Source organism: Anas platyrhynchos, chromosome 4 (genome assembly GCF_047663525.1).
Source record: "Anas platyrhynchos isolate ZD024472 breed Pekin duck chromosome 4, IASCAAS_PekinDuck_T2T, whole genome shotgun sequence".
Classification (NCBI taxonomy): Eukaryota; Metazoa; Chordata; class Aves; order Anseriformes; family Anatidae; genus Anas; species Anas platyrhynchos.
The window spans coordinates 5,717,113-5,734,749 of record NC_092590.1 but is presented as its reverse complement, the minus strand read 5'-3'; the positions used below and the strand labels follow the sequence as shown (position 1 = coordinate 5,734,749).

The 17,637-nt window shown below is 37.0% G+C and overlaps 1 long non-coding RNA gene across 1 annotated transcript; it reads right to left on the bottom strand.

Moving 5' to 3' along the window:
• Nucleotides 1-236: 236 nt before the first annotated feature.
• Nucleotides 237-16,965, bottom strand: LOC110353614 (uncharacterized). Its single transcript, XR_002404355.4, has 5 exons — nt 16,633-16,965; nt 16,421-16,545; nt 14,765-14,825; nt 3,757-3,849; nt 237-3,039 (listed from the first exon to the last, which is right to left on the bottom strand). It is a non-coding gene; the product is annotated as an uncharacterized lncRNA (long non-coding RNA).
• Nucleotides 16,966-17,637: the final 672 nt, after the last annotated feature.

The window sequence follows — 17,637 nt, the reverse complement described above, 5'->3', positions numbered from 1 at the left end:
AGATATTATAACATGATGTTTCTTCCCCTTAAAAATAAGAAACCTAGAACTCTTGATTTTTAGCTTTGGTCAACTTATGGTTTGCACAAACAAATGCCATTCCGAATAAATAAACAGCATAAGAAGTGGTTGCATAGCTAGAACTATCTTCCCGTGTTGAAAAAGTCCATTCAACAAAGGTTACGTAGATTTGATTGCCTGGGGATCTTGCAGTCACACACTGAGAAGAATCGCTATTCAACATCAAGGTGACAAGACAACCTTTATTTTCAATGTGAAACCTTTGCATTTTTCTCCCCAGTAGCTTTTATGAATGATGCTGCAAAATCTACGCTATTCCTTCCCAACCCTGCTACAAGGAACATGTAGAATTAGTTACCCTTTAGGCCTCAAAGATACGTGGATAAAGCTTGGGAAAGAAGTAACTGGTTTGACGTTAATTTCACAAGCCATACCACTGAGGCAACAAAAAGTGGGAGTAATGTGAATGAGGTCACAAAAACCTGACAAATGAAGCGACTGAAACTAGATCTCCTGAGTTCTGACTCACGGGAGCCCTTTGAACTTAAATTACAAATGTGTTGATTTTATTGACCATTTAAATACACAAAAGGCAATATATGCAGAAGTACATGGCGTAAGCAACACAAATTACATGACTTTATCAAATTCATTAAGACTTCCTCGTGCTATGATTGCATTGCAGTAAAACTTAAAAAAAAAATAGTTAACTACAATTTTAACGTGAAGTGTCCTTTCAAATACGTATTGCAGAGAAGTTTCTAAAATTATTTCACAGAGTACATTTTTGTAGGAAGGTGAACCAAAAAGCCAGTACAAAGCCAGTGCTGTTAATCCAGTGTCATGAACAATGTACTTATGATACAGGATTTCAGTTGGAAAATCCTGATACGGATCACAGACTTCTCTTAGAAGAGATTGCAATGACTAAGCAAACAGCAGCATGCTAGGAAGACAGTCACTGCTGTAGTTAGCCTGATTTATCACGTTACTCTAGTTACCTTGACTTACTCATTGTTAGGATCACTTTTCTGTTGTGGAAACTTCAGGCAGCCTCAAGCTCAACAGACTTTAGTAAGTACATCCTAATTCAATAAATAATTAAGCTTCCAAGTCCAATGCTTTTTAAAAACATTTATAGCAAAGCACAACATCAATGGATATACACTAGGAATATGTAATGCTAGGGATTCTCATTCACATTATACCCACATTAATTTATTACGAATCTCAGCTTACAGAAGTTATATAGATTTCTTGTCATGTATTTTCATATTTCTCTAAAGTCAGCAAGAATAAAAAAATTTATAGACTGAATTCTACAATAATCTCAGTAATAAAATCGTTGTTCATTTACTCCTTTATAGCCCAGTAATTTGAAGGCTGAGCTCATCTGTTGTTTTACTTCTGTTTACAGAACCACTTTCATTCAGCTGTTTTATACACTTGTGGTGAGACAAAGCAGTTTTTTAACCTGACTTCTCTACCTGGCTAAGATGGACCTGTAAAAACTTTGGCTTATGAGAGTGAAAATAGATAGGTAGAGAGACGGAGTTGATTCGCCCCGATCTTACCACATTTTGTCATCAGTTATACCTCTGATGGTTCATTTGATATAAAATGCTGTTAAAGATAACACATTTTCCAGTATGATTTAAATGCCCCCCAATATTTTGTTCTGTAATTTTTTATTATGCATGTGTGTTCAACACGCAACACTGTTTGAGACTCATTGTTATTAACAGGCGAGCTGTACCTTAACGAGGTTTCACATTCATCCCATGATGAGCCTTACCATACATCTGAACTGAGTTTAGTACTTACAAACATTCACTTTGCTACAGATCTTCCTGCTCATCTATTAATGGAAAAGCACAGATTTGACAGAGAAAAGAGTTTGACTTTGTGCATGCAATGAAATCAAGTCCAATAGTAACATTACCTGACCCAAACTATGTAAAGTTATACAATAAGAGGGCAGTGCACTCTTGTTCTGATCTGAAATTCTCCTCTTCTGCTTTTTTCTAATATATCCCTTTTGAAACACATTGCTTCATCTGTGGTCCACAGTTCACTTATACCATCTTTTCAAGGTGTATCTCAAAAGGCAGAGAGCAGCCAACGTTCTGTGTCCATGAAGTTCTTAATCTTTCCAGGGAAACCATACATAGTAATATTTTTCAGAAAAAAAACTTTATCTCCTTATAGAATACTTAGACAATCATGGTGCATCACAGTGATTTGTGACATCTGTATATTCACTTTGACACATAATCTATACCTCACCTCCCATCCTCCAGGAAACTATTGCTGGAAAGAAATGATGTATATGCTATTAAGAAACCTTTTGCCTAAGTAGTCATGCACAGTATAAATGGTGAGTTTTTGTTTTCTTCAGCTCTTCAAGCCCTCATCATTCCTAGTCTAACGTACAAATGATTTCCAAATTGTACTCGTGAATCCAGTGGTCCGCATATAGGCGAAAGCCAATGCCTCTTCAAATTGACGATGCTTTAGGTAGATATACATCTAAATATCAGTGCACTGACATTGACAGGCATGGCTGGGGGGGGGAAATCCAGTCCTGCCACTGTAAATAGATTAAAACTGCATGGATTGCAAGGCAAATTTCAGCCTATGACATGATCCAGTGATTTTTGCCTAAGAGTGAGTCAAGCATGAAGACTAAGAAGGGAATTGTCATCTGTTCTTATACCAGTGATAAGAAGAATTGAAATATTTATTCAGATCTTTAGTGGGCTTCAAAGGCAGTTTCTCTATATGGATGGCTGGTAGACAAGATGGGCTGGAGGGTCATTTGAAAACCAGGGAGAGTTGTGCAGTACCCAGCACCTGATGCCCTTCCAACATCACACAGGAAATCTGAATGCTCAGCATGGGTCCCTCCACATGAGCTTGTTACTGCAGGATTTGTTATGCAGGGTCACATATCTATAACCCTTTCCTTCTCTTTTAGAAGATGTTTGAAACTATGCGTGACAGACAGGAAGTTTATCCCTGTGGAGAGAGACAGAGTTAAGCCTCTATTTAAGCCTCACTAAAGTCCTCCCAGTATCTCACAAAGAACAAGTCACTACCAGTTTCTTCATTCCATGGTTAAACTCTCAGCCTAATTTCACCAAAATGTTTTTTTTTTAAAAAGAAAGCATCACTACAACTATGATTGGGAAATTAGGCTATTCACCAACCACCACACTGTGGCACAAGCATCAGTCAGGTTTTTCAAACTCTCAGTGATGAAAAAAACCTCAGTGATGAAAGTCAGCCCAGCCAAAATAAGAAATTGAACAAAATGAAAGGACTGACTTGCAAACACAAATAAGACATCAACACTCATTACTCCACCTCTGCCTTGATGGCACAGAAGAATTAACTTCTTAATGCAATGCCCTAATAGGGGATCATAAATCACAAGCCTCTTAAACCTGAAATGATTGATTTGCTTTTTATTTAGTCTTTAACCTTATTAGAATCTGCAACTGTATGAAATGTTAGCAAGTACAAATAATAGTAGTACTCTACAGAGTATGGCTTTTTTAAGTTATAACTTTTTTTCACAGCAGCAGTGCATGACAAGCAGTATAGCAGTACAGTTCCTTGATTTTCAATGCTAATTGGTATTGCTGCAGACCCCAAATTAGTCAAAATTTGAGAGGTAAACACAACCACTAATCTCAAAGGGATTAGTCTACAACAGAAAAGTCAGAGCCTTACCTGTAGTTTCTCGTTTCATATAGCTGGCATATAATTATTTTCTAACATCATTTTGATGTTGCAGCAGGACATAACTCTGGCCTTTAGATGCAGCTGTTAAAAAAAAGGGTATAACTTCCAACCTTACACAGACATTTTTCTAGTTTAACTATTTTACTAAATGTTTCCTCTACTAGATGTTGCTATTTTGGAATAGAAATTTGTATGCTCTTCCCCCCCCCCCCTCAAGATTCATGTAATTATTTTACTTGCTCCTGCTTCAGCAATGTTCTGGGTATAATGCATTTCCACAACAGTTTTTTTGCTTACCATGCTTTTGTTTTCCCTGTATTTCAGTCCACAGATTTTCATTCTGTCTCCTATCATGCCATATACTGCCATGGTACCAGACACAGCAGGATGTAATCTATGTTGCTAGTGCCATCAGTCAAATGGAGCTGGTGTTATGTATTGCATACACAAAAGAGTTGAAGACAGGCTGTTTCATCTTATCAACTCTATCCTCCTTCTTAGCCAAAATGGTCCTTTCCTTGCTCATTTAAGTATGCCTTTGAAAATAAGTTGCCTGCTTAAAGTCATCTTGGCTCTGCCGAGTGGAATCTTTTCTTGACGAGTAAATCACATCACCTACAGCACCAAGAAACTGCTTGTTATACTCTGAGCCACAGAAAATTTCCTGGATAGCTGTACTTTCTGGCAAACGTACATTAAGGATCAAGAACCGTTCTCTAAGGCTTCCCCAAGGACACATGCTTGGCCAACCATTACCAAAAGGACATGAGAAATAACACAAACCCAGTCTGGCTGAGTTTTGTTGCCGAGGTCTGGTGAGAGGGAAAAAAAAAATATGCCGTATTGTACAGTTCCTCTCTATGCACAATAAATACACCCTATAAAGTCACCACAATTTCCACAGACCTTCGTGGTCACTTTTTACATCACAGCTGTAACAGAACCGACGAGCTTCTATGCCCTTCTTGGGAAACAATTCTGATGCCACCGTCAGCCCTTAACTAGGAGTGACAAATCCTCTGTACTAAACAAAGCTTGTGTGACTGGTTGACTGGCTTATATATGACTGGCTTATATTCTATAGAGAATATACATACACACACATGTACCTTCTCGTCTGTTAATGCAGTTGTAAAGTTTGCTCAGAACTAGTGAAACTACACAGCAGCCTTGAAGTAAACAGAAGCCAGTATCAGACTGCAATATTAAGGCCTATACATGAGAAGACTTGCTGCGGATGTTCAGAAGTTTTAGCATTGGGAAAATATCCATTCCCTTTAAACGCAGTATTTTGTGATGGTATATAAATATTTTAAAATCTATTTTGAAACCCACAGTGAGTGGAGATGTGACTGGCTTCTCGGGGCAAACTGGACAAAGATTTTCATTCATACTTCTACTCAAAGCCTGGGACCAGAAGTTTTCCAGGTTTTTGCCTCTGGGATAAGGAGCCTTAGAGACCCTAGTCCAAAAGTGGTCTGTTCTCATACGAACACTCCCTTTTTAGACTCCCCATAAAGGAAAGCAACGTTAATGATCAAGAATGCCAGAGTAATTTAAGATCCAATTTCCTGCACTTAGAGAATTTAGTGACCCAGCAAAACTCGCATTTAAAAGTGGAGTCAATTATTACCATGCAGAGCACCCCCCAAATGGTGACATCTAATTGTACTAGGCACCATACTCGGTCATTTCGCATACAATGTATGGAAGGTATCTATGTCAATGTTTCCAGCTACGTAGATGTGGGACACTCACTTTGTGAGAAGCTCATCAATGATGCTTAAGAAACAGATGACAATGCTTTCTTACTGATTACACTAATTGTATGACTCCTTAAATGCACGGTTTGGTCAACATAAGCTATAACCACACATACATCAGAAGTGACAGAGTAAGGTATGTTTGATTTCATGCTTACTATGCGACTGAAAAGCATTTTGGCAACTCCTGTCTAAAATTCAGTTGCTATTCTCTACACAATAGCCACACTAATACCACTTGCACACTGTTTCACAGATGCCTTAAGGTTTGTATGATATTTCACACCTAATTACAATTTGGAGTCAAGGTTTTGAGGGTTATTTCTTATCTACAGTTGCAGTACAGCATGGATTACTACACAGTTTCTGAGTCACTATGGGTATCATGTCCTTACTTGTCACATAATGAAACACTGTCTTTACAATTACCTGACTGCTCTGTTGACTTGACCACACTTATTCCAGCACCTTTTGCCTCTGTGCCATCTGTTCTGGCAGAAAAGAAGCAAATGAACTCCAGCAGATCTTTTGACGGGTAAGACAAGAATTGAGATCTTGTGATAGCTCAAGGTTTCATGTCGTGAGGATACACCCTCTTTTATAACTTAAGAAAAACATTTACAGGATCTTTATCCCACAACAGATATAAAGTGGCCTGTTAGTAATTTTTCTCTTGCTGTATGCTTTAAAGATAAGTAACTTCACCAGTACTGCACCTAACTCAAACAGAATGAGATACCCATGGCTGTCTTTCATCCTTTTTTTCTCCACATCTGTGCTTGGAAGCTTATACAGCAATATAATTTTACAGCATTATTGCAGACCTCAGTGAGGTCTTTAATGCTAACAATGAATCCTATGTCTAAATTACCATCTTAACATTATGCCTTGGTTGTAACAAATAGCTGTAATATGTAAGCATAAAACTGAGAAACGTTTTGGCTCCCAATGTTTTAGATGTATTGCATGCAGCACAATAATTAAAACACTGCAGCTTTTTTGTTTCATTGTGAATTTATTCACCCCAAAATATATCTGTCAGTTCAAAACTGAAATTAGGCTGAAAATATTTCTAGAATCAATTATTTTAAAGCTCTTATTTTATTCATAATCTTTTTAATTATATGCCATTTTCCTTGGTTTAAAAAAAAAAAAAACAAAAAAAAAAAACAGGATTTCAAACCTCTTTCTTTTCAAAGAGGCTCAAAGCTTGTATCTTCCTCTCTAAATGTTCCCACAAGCAGAAACCAACATATTGCAGGACAGGTCTTTCATGATTTATCTGCTAAGATGTTGCACTTATGTACATCCATACTTGATGATGATCAGAAAACATTGCTTTTCCTTGATATTTCAAATGACTGAAAGACAACACTAGTATTCTTTAATACTGTGATGATGCAAAGGAAAGGTAGCATTACCCTGGGAGTGAGAGAGATTTTTAAAGACCCATTGGTGAGAGGAAGGATTTGATCCATGCCAGAGAGCAAGGTGTGACACCATCTGCTCATCCCTGTGGTTGTCAGTGTTTATGAACAGCTAAATTTTATTATAATTTCTTTCATTTTGTTGAAAGTAACCGCAACGTTTTTCACTAGTACTATTTCAGTAGCAAAAATACTGTTCATGTGTTCATGTTCATATGTTCATATGAAATCATTGGGCTGAATTTATGTTTTGTTCTGTGAGCAGAACATGTCAATTATTTGTGCAGACTTAAAGATGCTCATGCTATTGAAACCAAGCTATCGTATAGATACAACAAAGAAACTATTGCCAACCTTGCCAAGTCACCTCAAAAATTCTTTGACTTGTCCTGACTTCTGTCAACTCTCCATGCACCGTGGTATTCAGATGCTCCTAATTCTCTGCCTTCACATCTACGTTCTCTATGATTTATTATTCCTGTAGTTCCTCACTTTCTGGTTCTTAGTCATATCTATCCCTTGATACTATGGCATTTACTGATTTTACAACGGGGCAGAAACTGTCTCTCCCCTGCCTGCTATCCTTGTCCTTACTTTGCACCTTGCTTCTCAACTGCGTGCACCTTGCTCCTTGGAAGCCAGCCTTCTGGTACATGTCATTTTGCTGTGGAAATCACAGCATCGTTGCATGCTGTTTACTGCTTTGGAAGAACTCTGTTGTATCAAAAATATGTGTAAATCATTTTACCGATGGGAAAAACAAAACAAACAAACAAAAAACACACACCACCTGCAGCACCACCAAGCAGGTGGCAGAGCTCTGCTTCATCTAGCCTTGCTGCAGACTAATCTACCTCTAGAGCAGCACTAGGCGATTCCACTGGTAGAGCATCATCTCTATCTGACTATAATATAGCAGTCATCTTTTATACTTCTTGGTGACTGGTCCTTTTGACTCAAGCATTTGGCAAAAGCACACAACAGAGAGGTGGGATGCACCCAGCTGGCTTTCAAATTGGAACTAGGCTGGCAAGGAATCTGGGGAAATGTTCTTGACCCTTATGTTTAGCAAATGGAAGAGAAAAGATTCACTGCAGAAAAAAAGCACTGATGCAGGTCTCCTTGTGATCAAAATCTTCTGCCATGACTAGGCCACGCTGTGGTTCTGTGACAGAGAAAGGAAGCCTTAAAACACACTGCCATCACAACAGGGACATGACCAATAAAAATGTATTAATACAAGATTCCTAGCTCTTAATTGCTCCCAACAAATAATACTGGGGAATGGAGAGAAGAAAAACTATTGCAGCCTCTGGGCAAGCAGATGGCCTGTTGGGAAAATAGATGTATTGCACTGAAAGTGCCCTGAAGTCATCTCTGTTACCACCTCTAAGTATAACCCTGGATTGCTGGGCTCAGTGGTCTGGGAAAAGACAAAAAAGCTGGTGTTCGTCCTTGTGACCAAACAAAAATAGAAAGAGCTCTGCAGTTTATTTTCATCATTTAGAACCTAGTCAATCAGTATGAAAAGCGGGGTAATTGCCTTTTGAAAGATGTTGCATTTTGCTTTAAAAAAAAAAATAACATAGCTGTAACTCATCTGGTTGGAAGCTTCAAGACACTGCTTTGGTTTGTGCTTTAATCAGGTAACGAATAGAACATGGTACAGAAAAAGTATATATACATTTTAATTTCAGTCCTTGCACTGTCTTATTGTTTGTTTAAGCCTGTTCAACTGAGACTCCTTACACTATACGCCCCTGGATGCATTCCATTTGAAACAAAGGCATATTTCAGGGAAGTACCTCTCACAAAGAGGTATTGATGAACCAGAAATCAGAGTCTGGACAAATGACCATTTTACTACAAACACAGCTCTATTGTTTCCGTTTTTCTTCTCCTCGGGAATAAATATTTCATTATTCAAAACAGTGGCTGAAATGCAAATTTCTCCTCCCCTTTCTACCAATGATTTCCCCCCGCTACTCCACAGAAATGCAACTCAATGGTTTCCATGACTCCTCTCTTGCAATATTTGTATTATTTTTTCCTCTTATCTTGCCCACAAATAAATTACTGTGGAGTTAAAAGAAAAAGAAGTAATTTCCTGTTCCTCAATGACTTAGATCCACAAAACCCTGAGCCTGATAAGATGTACACAGTGATTTCTGTGACCATTTGCATGTCACACGGTAATTATAGTTTGCTCTTTTATTTTCATGATCTATCCTTAACTTCCAGTCATGCCCTGCTTTTACCAATGCCATTTTTTTTTTTTTTAATTCCACCTCTCAAATTTCCTCTATTGGTAATGAGTTCCTTCAACAGTGCTTTCTCAGCTGTTTCACAGAGATGAAATAAATCAAAGAGAGGAACCACTCCTGTCTTCACTCCAGCCTTCGCAGATTTCAAGAATTGATCTGAGCCATGAACATATGAATTAAATTTGTTCTCAAAATACTATCATTATGGTAACTGTTTCAGTTCAACATAAACCCAGATTTGTAAAAGAGGCCCAAGATGTGTGCTGTGGTCCAAAATCCACACTTCAACAAAGACAGAAAGAATATAGATGGATAGCTAGTTTAACGTCTTCTATTTTGAACCTATGAATGAGAACAAGCCTTAAAAGGTTTCCTTCCACTGGTACAAAACACAGCAGCAAGCAACATGTCTACAGATGGCTATAAACGATTAACTCTTTGGTTCATCTTCCTAGAGGCAGAATTGAGTTTATAGTCTGTGTTCACATGACATGTGAGAACTGAGTTTGTTCAGCCTTGATGAGAAAAGGCCGATGTCTATCTAATGGGATGGTATAAAGACGACTGAGCCGGACTCTTTTTGGAGATGAACTGACAGCATGAGAGACAATGGACATGAAGATCATCACCACAGGAAAATTCTAGTTAGTTGTCTGGAAAAAAAAAAAAAGAAAAAAAAAAGCTGCCATGAGGGTGGTTGAACGCTGGGAAAAGTTCCACAGATGGGTTGTGAAACCTCCATCCTTGGAAGTGCTCAAAAGTCATGTGGACAAGCCATGAGCACCCAAAACTAGTATGATCTGCTTTCAGCGGGGGCTGGACTAGACAACATCCTGATATTCCTTTCAACTTAATTTATTCTGATTCTCATGACCAAGGATCACTCTGTTACTGGTCATAGCTACTGTGGATAGGCAGGATCTCCAGACTTCATTCTAAAACTCCTACTGGGTCAACATTAAGCACCAGACTTCTCTTCTGCAGAAGGAAGATTCACCATGGCTTCCAAATAATCAAATCAAGATGTAGAACATTTCTATAGTGGATTTTAGTACACTTCCCCGTTCACAGAAAAATAAAGCACATAGATCCAAAAATCTCAGAAGATAATCATCCAAGTTTCTCTCTTTCCTACTAGATTAATAGGATAATGGGAAAAATTACAGTGTAATGGATCACTACTCCAAATATCTTGATCCACTTGTATAATTTACACAGCCTTAAAACAAAACTGAGAAGAATCAATTTCCTTTAGCAAAATGTTCAATATATTACTCAAAGCTCCCAAGAGAACTTTAATATAAATGTACACAGTCACAGATAATAGCTTCAACTAAATCACCAAAGGTTCATCCAGGGTCATGCAGAAGATCATTCATATGAGCAGGACAACACATGGAATGTATCATTGTAAGACAGCATCAGCACATGACTGCAAAGGAGCTAGAAAATTTCTGCATAAAGAAATGCTTCATCTGCTCTCCCTCCATCACAAATTTGGGCCAACGTCTCTGTTAGCAGTTTCTCTGTCAGCAGTTATCTATTCGTTCTACTAATCCTGTCCAACCTCAGTTTCCTTGGTAGCTTGTAAGCATGGACGAGGTTACAGGAGTATTAACTGTTTCTAAGCAGAAATGACAGTGTTGGGTAGAAAATTATTCTCCTTCCTCACCTGATTTCAAGCAAAAGGAAATAGAGCTCAGATTTCCTTGTTCTAGATATTAAGTACTTCAGATGTAAAATCTAAGTATCTGCTGCATTCGAATCAGTGAACACAGTTCATCTTATTCCCTATGTAAGGAACATAAAATGTAAGCTTGTGACTTTTTTAGGGGAAAAATAAACAAAAGCAAATTGCATTAGTCAAGAAAGTTTATCAAAAGGAAAACTGAAGTAACAAACACCACCTAAGATTCTTGATAACATCATTACAGCAACATTCAACTATAGTTATAGGAAAAGCTGTAGCTTTAAGAAAATCTTTAGTAGTAATCAGCATAGGAGATTTACAGGTATGCTTGTTAAAAGTGATTAACAACATTCTCCATTGTTCATAGATGCAAACAAGATACAAGCTAAATAGCTCTGTATTCAGAGAACTACATTTTACAATATATTTGTAGAAAGACAAAGAAAATAAACTGTGATGATTAATACAAACTTCCCCCTCCAGAAGGGGAAAGGGAGGAAAGATACCTAGGAAACAAAAGCAAGCAAAATGCTTATTCAAAAAGGAGGGATAATGTGTATTTCAATTATGTAAAATATTAGTTAATTCCTGAAACTGTTTACAGTAGATTTTCTAGAATTTGTTTCTATAGAATATCAGCATTGGCGCTACATAAATCCTATTTAAAACAAAATTCCTTGTTCTGATTGACATTCTTATTTTACACAGCTTTTTGCCATTACGCTGTTGAGAATTTAATCTAAACTATTAAATACATGAAGTAAGTTCAAAAGTTAGTGCACGGGTTATTCATCTGAAAAACATAGTCAAATACACATATCAATGACTACTCATGTCATACCACTGGTGTAAAAGAAAAATAATAAGTATGCTAGCATTGGAAACAGATTTCCAGTATCTATATATACGTTAAATATGTAATTAAAATTTTCAAATTTTTTCATGGGTTGTTGGAAGTCTGCTCTGCTAAGACTGTTCTTTTCTCTGATTTGGGGAGAAAGGGAAATCAAGAATTGATCTTCTTGGAAGCTTATCTCCCATCCTTCTTCAGGTATTTAGCACCCCTCCTAAAAATGAGAGAAGGCCACACTACAAACTTAACAAGTAAGGGTAGTTTGGGGAGAAAATTAATTTCAACTTGTTCCAAAGCACGTCCCCTGCCCTAAGTGAATCATTCCACACATTCAGGTCTACAAGCTTTCTGCTTGTTTTCAGCCCAGTGATAACAGAATAGGTGGAAGAAAAGGAAAAAATATTTTAGGAAGTGTCAGCAGATATACTTTTAAAAACTGATTAAAAAAATACAGAATTAATATTGGAATAATTACACGGTGTTTTTATAAGAAAATGTAAAGCCACTTGTAACAGAAGAGGCAGTATAAAATTGCACAGCCTGTATTCCAGAATGGCTAGTTAATAAAAACAAGAAAGAACCTTAGTTTCAAATGGCTGGCATCTCAAATAGATTTTGATTGTGGAATTGCAGAGTATGGATACATTTCCTAGATGTGAATGGAAGAAAGGAAACACACTATGATGCTTGTAGCACACAGATGTGTTGAAAAAAGGTGTAAGATAGAAAAAGGCTTGTGCAGCACTCAGAAGAGAACCTGACAGAACGCTTTTGTTACCAGGGCTGCTTAAAAGCAAGGAAGGTGGCAAGTAGTTCAAAGCACGTACTGGAACATGCAAAAATGAAACAGGGACAAGAAAATTCAGTGAAGACACTTACTACTTTAGAAACCGAAGAGCAAAAAGGAACGCCTTTCTAGTTCTGTAGACAAATTACAAAAATTTCATCTGTCGAGTTTTAAAACGGATGGTGATGACTTCAGTACAACAGTGAGAGGATACTGGTGTTTGCAGGCTGAAACACAGGTATGCAAGGGAAGAATTTGTTTAGAATACGTGACACTGTGAGTTGCTGGTGGCTACTCAAACATTGTTAAACTTCTGTTTGGTGTGTTGCTGGTACACAGAGTGATTTTGGTATGCTTCTCATCACAGCCAATGCAAGGCTTATAAGAAGATTAACAGGCATTGCTAGTGAAGGTATACAGATGTCACAAGGAATTTAATACTAGATGTTGCTGACTTACTAAAGCACTGCACAGCTGCTGGGCTGACCTATGGCACTTAAAACTTAATACATTCTTCATGCTTTGTGGACTTGAATCAGTGGCCATATTTTATTACCCTAGCCATTTTGATTCATTGCATTGTTGTTTTATTTTATAATAAATCCAGTTTCTGGATCACAGTCCGCCCTACCTCTCCTAGTTTCTGTGTCACAAAGGCAGAGTATTTATATTAAACAGTCACCTGGCATTGGAAACTCAGGATCTTTGCCCTGTACCCCATACAAACGTCCTAACAAGAAGGCTGAGGAGTCCTATTCTTCCCCACCCCCCCTCATGTTTTGTAAGTCTCTAGTCAACAATTTGGGACTGAAAAGGACCTCCTGGGTTGAGACTCTTATCCTACTATTGCAGGAACTCTGTCCTACAATGTCTTTCATAGACTCATCAAGCTCATTATAAAAACAGTATTGTTATGACAAACGGAAAATGTGCAAAAAATTACAGTCATTATTAGTTAACCAAGGAGAATGAGCGCAGCTAGAGCTCTGTCCTAGGTGATAGAAGGTGTCTTGTTGGAAGGAAGGACCTGAACTCTTCTCTGGAGGCTGAAACACTGTTTAGCATATTTTTTTAAACTATTGCCAAGTGTGACCTTTGACAACAAAGACATAACACTGAGACCAATGTGGTTTATCTATCTTATCTTACCCTCTCAAAACTGAACCAAAAAAAAAAAAAAAGTCTACTTCATGAGACTAAGAGTAAATGTAGAACCCATATGAGTAAGTATTTGTTTAGTCAGGCTTTTGCCACTCTACAATTACGACTATGAACACCCATTTATAAAACAGAAAACTGAACACACAAGCATACCATACCACACCCCTGTCAATTACCCCAGTACCAAATGACCAGCTGGATCTCAGTTCAGTTAACTATTTCCTTGAGTCCTTACTGAGGGACATGTTGGGTCTCTTTGTTACTCCTGCCTTTCAGGTGAGGTAAAGAGAACAGATGAAATTCACAAAGGTTTTTGGGTCTGGTGGTTTTTTTAGTAGGTGTAGTAAGCCAATACTCTTATTAGTGGGAAATGTTACAAGAATCAAATAAAACACTACTGGAGTAATAGATCTGTTTGTTGCCTTTTTTTATTCTCAAACAGCAAGATGTTTTAGTACAACCTCTGAGCACTATTAGGTACCTTATTTATTTTTGGTCACACACTACTAGCCTTTTCTGCTTTTTAAAAAAAAGATAACATCAACCACAGCACCACAGCTTATTGTCATGTGAGATTTTAAGTTATAACTATCTGCAAGCCTAACCAGTACTTCCTAAAATCGTGTATCAAAGTAGTATAAAATCAAAGCACATCCAGGCTTTTTATTTTTTTGGATTGTTTCACCTTGTACGCAGTCAGATTTTTAACTCAGTACCTATTACAATATGTAGCTAACAAACCAGAGCAATCTTACTTGGTTCTCAAAAAGCAGCCTGCATCTGTTAGGATTAAAAATTAGTACCACCTCCATGCTTTGCTAAGTATTTAGAAGATTTATTTTTTTTTAATTGTAGTAGTTGCAGCATTTTGTAACCTCTTCTTCATCTTTAACGAACTAAGTAGATTAAGTAAGCCTCACAGCATAACAATAGACTCTAAACACTTGATTTTGTAATACCTTTTGATATTTTAAAATGACAAAAGACCATCACTAGTGTCTGCTATTTGTTCTCTTCCTCAAGCTTACTGAAGTAAAATTATAGCTCTTACCTTCTTTAAACAGGATAACAATGGCTGTAAATGGCATTACTTGCACACAGAGTTTGGAAGCCTGAAAAATAAAGAGTTACATTTGTAAATAATCAAGTATTTCTAACTACAGCTAAAAATACAATCTTCAAAGCCATACAGATGGTTTGAGAGTTTATCTGGATTAGCTTGGTAAAAGATGCAACAATAATTTGTCATTTGAAACTTCATTTGAACGATACCAATAACTTTTCAGTTTTTGGCTTCCATTTCACTTCCCAAAGAGTTAAAGAAGGCATCATAACTCAACATAGAAGTTTACGGACAGAAACAATAAATAAAACTTTGGATCTGACTTTTCTAGTGCAGATTTTTTATATACTTTGAAAAGAAGACAGCTCAGTCGGAATATAAACACAAACACCAAATCTTGGTATTTCTGCCTTTTTTTAAAAAAAGGCCTAAGTGGCTATTGCACTATTAAAGAATAACTCAAGCGTGCGATGTCAAATAGCATTACACTGTGAGAACAATACACTGAGTTACACAGGCTTTGAATTGATTCCAGTGAATTATAGCTAAATGGAAAACAAATGAACAAAATATCACAATAATTAACAACAACAAAAAGCAATCAAGAAATATCCACAGATCTAGCCTTCCTACCTGAATATTACATTTCAGAGTAACATCTATACAAACTTAATACCTCAAAGTGCTCAAAAGAAAGTACACAATTTAATTTTCCAGAGCTTAAACCTTGAAGAAACACACTCCCATTTACTACCAACAAGAAAAACAAGAGTCCTTAGATTTTTCAAATCTCGTTTTTCAAAGTTTTTATTCTCTGTTTAAATTGATACAAAGCTAGTTGTGTGTTGTTTTTTTCCCCACAACAAATAAAAAACTTGACTTGTGAGTTCACATGCCTTTGAGCTGAGTTCTCAACACAAGAAATACACTGAGTGAACCAAGCCCCTCCAAGCCACCACACAGTTTCTGCCACTAAGAGAAGAAAAAAACCAAAACTTTAGAGAGAATGTGAGAGCCCAGCCACCTCCTGTAATCAATTCTTCTCTCTTCCCTAGGTCAAACACTGATTGTGCTGCCACAATTGCAGGTGTAACCCTACCCTATAATAGTCATTTATGGACTTGTAGCCATAAAAATGCTTACCCCCTTTCCAAACATACTGAAACTGTGTGCTTCCACAATTTCCGTTGTTAATAAATAACCAAGTTCAGCTGCTCCTTTCATCTCTTTGGTCTGTTTTGATAATTGCTGCACTGAGAATCACACGGTGCTTGGATTAAAGGATCTAGTGAATAAGAGCTGCGTATCTCTTTGCTCTACTTCTTTCACCATTTAATAAATCTTCACCATATCCTACCTCTCAGCTTTTTCCTTTCTACACAGAGGAGTGCCAGCTTCTTTAGTCCCTACTCGTAAGGCAGCTGCTCTACCCCCTTACACACTTTACGCACTCTACGCTGTATCTTTGCTAACCATAATACGTATTTTAAAACAACAGCAAAGCAACATTAATAATTTTAACATTTTTCTACATGAAAGTGTTCTGGCCTTACAGTTAACAAATAAAAAATAAAGTCGGAAGAAAAGACTCCTCAGAAAGTTACAGTATTGCCAGACAAGCAGTAGACAAAGACGAGATCTTACCTAACTTTGTTTATAGATGAGTCCTTCTTCTTTTATTGAAATTACTACTCAAGGAAACAGAACTTATGTTTTGTAAACATACAGGTTGCACAGAGACAACTGTAACTGCACCACAGGTTTCTCCTCTAAGTGAAAAAATGACAGAGAAGCCCCATGTTCTGCTGCTTCCCAGGTATCTATTAGTCAACTGGAAATTACCATTTCATACTTACAAAATCCACAAAATGCAGCATGATAAAACAATAGTTATTGTCTATTGGAAACCACCATTCAGAGCTACAACATATGGTTATGGTAGAAACCTATACCAGTAGAATAAACACCACTTTTGTGAAAGTGGTCAATTATGTGAGATAATAAGGCCGAGAGTTGCCTACAGTAAAGGCAGACCCTTCTGTACACCTTAATGGGGCTTATGTGCATCTGTGAACAACGTCACAAGATGTGGCAAGTAGATCTGAAAGAGGTGGTTGTCTGGCAACACTGCAATTAAATTAGATAATATACATTTTAGATAATTAGATCCATCTGGCAAATTGGTAAGGCAATAGAACTAAAAACCTTATTTAAATAAATTAGTTTGGCTACTTATGATCTCATACCAATTAACAACCAAAATTAGCTAACACTATCTTACATAAGTTACAAGAAAGGTTATACTTCTACTTTGCCCTGTAGAAATCCTTAAAGTATATGTTTATAGTCAAAACAATGGAGAAACTAGGAAAAAATAGCTGAAGAATTGTATGTTAATCATCACAATCCAGGAATCTAGGAAATTACTCTCTTTTACCAAGAGAGCAGCGCAAATCAGGAGAAAATCATAAGAGACATAATTTTCCATTTAATGTACATGCATTGTCCAGTCTAAGAAAAGAAGTCTGAAGAAAAACAAATCTGGAATTAATGCAGTATTTCTATATTTTTATGACATAAACTCTTGCAGAAAGACGACATAGTTCTGCAAACAGAAAAAAACACTCTCCAAGATCTGAACTCTAGAAGCAACATTATCTCTTTAGTTAGTATTAAATAGTATGTAGTAATTAAATTCAAAATGTTACCATCACTGTGAGACATTTTCAGTAAGAAATTCTATGAAAAGTCTCTTAAATGATTTCTTACTGAGGTCAGATAAGTAACTTTATTAAAATTCCCCAGATAACTGCATCAATAGCTACTTTGGGGCGTTTCTATTTCCACAACCAGAACAGCTT